At 36.7% G+C, this 2,665-nt stretch overlaps 1 long non-coding RNA gene across 1 annotated transcript; it reads left to right on the forward strand.

The window, feature by feature from the left end:
- Window positions 1-1,010: 1,010 nt before the first annotated feature.
- LOC129739983 (uncharacterized) lies at window positions 1,011-1,832 on the forward strand. Its single transcript, XR_008736051.1, has 3 exons — window positions 1,011-1,146; window positions 1,203-1,379; window positions 1,454-1,832. It is a non-coding gene; the product is annotated as an uncharacterized LOC129739983 (long non-coding RNA).
- The last annotated feature ends 833 nt before the right edge of the window (window positions 1,833-2,665 follow it).

The raw sequence follows: 2,665 nt of genomic DNA on the forward strand, positions 1-2,665 counted from the left end.
AAGTCAGAAGTCAAATTGAGTTTCCGAGAGTGGCGTTGAATCGTGACATCTCGTTGCTATTCTGTGTCTACCGGGGTTAAGGCTCAAATTTTAAACGATTTGAAATATAACTTAAATGGATGAATATAGTACAAAATCAATTTTAATGTGCTATTGAATTGCTGAGAAAACAATCCCTCAACAGATGTAGGCATGAAGGATTTTTTTTTCTTGCAAGAATCTAAAATCACTGAAATCTAAACATGATATGATACCGATTTTTCACTGCAGGAATATGTCAAGTCTTTGTCAACTCAAGTCAAGCTCTATGTTTCAAGAAGTTATTTCTTATATTTTATATCAATACGAGATATTGCGTATGCAAGGGCATATACACTGAAAATCAAAAATACCCAAACTTGAGAACTTCCACCCCCCAAACTTAAGTTTAATATAGACAACTCAAGTTTATGAAAAAATCACGGCTTGTCAATACGCCAAACCTGCTCTTCAAGCGGAGAACTGTTTTTTGGGGGATTTTTGTTGTTGGCAAATCGGATTCTATTACCACCATTGTGTCAGATTTACCCTCCAAACGAAGTTGTTAGCGGAGAACTGTTTTGTTGGGTGAAAATTAGTATTCCTGCTTTTTAGTTGGTGACACTTTCGCTGATTTTTGGTTTTGAAATTCCTTGTTGAAACGGTTCTAATTGTTTTCAAACACTTCGCAATAAACCTAAAAAGGAATTGTTCGTCATGTCCGAAGCAGCAAGATACCCGATGGCTACACGCAGAAAAAGAATGGGGGATGGTTTCAACAAAACGTTTTGTTATTATATTTTGTGTATTTGATGCAGATTTTTTGATAGCTTTCACGAAAAATTAGATCGAGAATAATAACTAAATTTTGTTATTTATACACACGCATTTTTTATCACTTACAAATAAAATTTGGTTTAATTTGCAACCAAAATTCGGTTTATTTCATTGAACGTGCAACTTAAAAACGATAAGTGAAAAAACGGAAACGGAAAATTTTCCAGCACCCGACTGAACAAAACAACAACAGGATGGCCCGACAAGCTGTACGGTACAAAGCCGGAGAACTGTGGAACGTGGGAAATAATAAAAAAGCGGCATTCACCGTTCTTGCTGGACCAGATACCGGTAGATTTCAAAACTTGAGTTATATTTTATATCTTTTAAACTTATTTTGTTTGCAGAGAACCTCGGAACCGGGAACATGGTTCGGGCATACAGGCACGAACGGGTCAGTGTTCCTGGTGAGTGCATGCCGGAACACAGCCTGGCTTTTAGAGCAGCAGAAAAAACGGATGGATACCTTTTGATGGAGTTATCTTGATCCGGTCCTGAATGAATGTTTTTACCCGCATATACAGGTAAGCTAATTTTATTATTCAAAATCGTGAGCAAATTTTGTAAAATATACATGAAAATAATTTAATTTTTACAGATCGATGGGCAGAATAGATGACCTCGACATCCAACTCCATAGGGCCGAAATTCTGTCGACCCGGCATGGACGGTCATGAAGAGGCCCTTCCCGAGTTGGCCTTTGCCACCAGCAGCATCGCCGGTTGAAATAATGGTTTGGTGTTGTCCCCAAAGCCAGCTGGAGGAGTCAATTAATGATTGTTAGTGATACCCCGTGACCCCGGAGTGAATAAATAAAGAAACATAAAAAAACATGTGTATATTAATACAGCAGAAACTGAAAACATTATCAACTAATATGTTCCAAAATACATTGCATTGTTACAAATCAAATTTTAATTTTCAAAACCACAAAAAAAATTATAATTTTGAACATCGAAAATAAATTTTCTTTCAAATCTATTTTTTTCCATTTTACCCAAAATTTTATTATTATGAAATTATAAATATGGTTCATTTTCAAAAAGGGCCTATATTACTTAAACATAAACGATAAGTTTAATTCCAAGTAGCGTTTTTTATTAATATAGACAAAAATATATTTCTGCTTTTTCCCAACCAAAATTTTTATTATTTTCGGCCCAAATATTATTGATATTAAAATAAATTTTTCTGCGTGTACCAATGCAGTTCCCTACGACGACGGATTCATCGCCGGATGTGCCAGAATACTTCCGACACAAGTAAGGGATGAAGTAGCAGTTGGTGAGTTGTGCATCAATATCAGAAATACCTTTATCAGGCAGGCCTGTGCCAAATTAGATATCAGTGTCTGAATCCAAGGACTAAAACAATTAAAATTTGCTATGTAGGTTAAAAAACCAAGATGAAAACTTGATAGCTCTAAATTGCAAATTTTTTAAAATAATGATTTAAGTTCTTTATCAAAGTTGAAATGCAGGGTAAACAAAAACAATTTGAATTCGATTGTATAACCGCTCCCAGTAAACCATTTCGCGGTATTCGTTTTGGCGGTCTACCATTTAGCGGTTTGTAACACTTGGCGGTTTCTAATTTGGCATATGCCAAATTGCGAGGATCGTCCCCAGCTTTGGGTAATCTTAGAAACACGGGGCCGTCTCCTAGATCTTTGATAAGAGCTAGAAAAACGGGGCCGTCTCAGAAACATACATCAGAATTAAAAGGCCGCCTCCTCACGCTACGCGTTCGAACTACCATGATATATGGTCCTTACGCTTCGCATTGCGGACCGGGCTGGGGGATTGTCCCT

Source organism: Uranotaenia lowii, chromosome 1, assembly GCF_029784155.1.
Source record: "Uranotaenia lowii strain MFRU-FL chromosome 1, ASM2978415v1, whole genome shotgun sequence".
NCBI classification, from domain to species: domain Eukaryota; kingdom Metazoa; phylum Arthropoda; class Insecta; order Diptera; family Culicidae; genus Uranotaenia; species Uranotaenia lowii.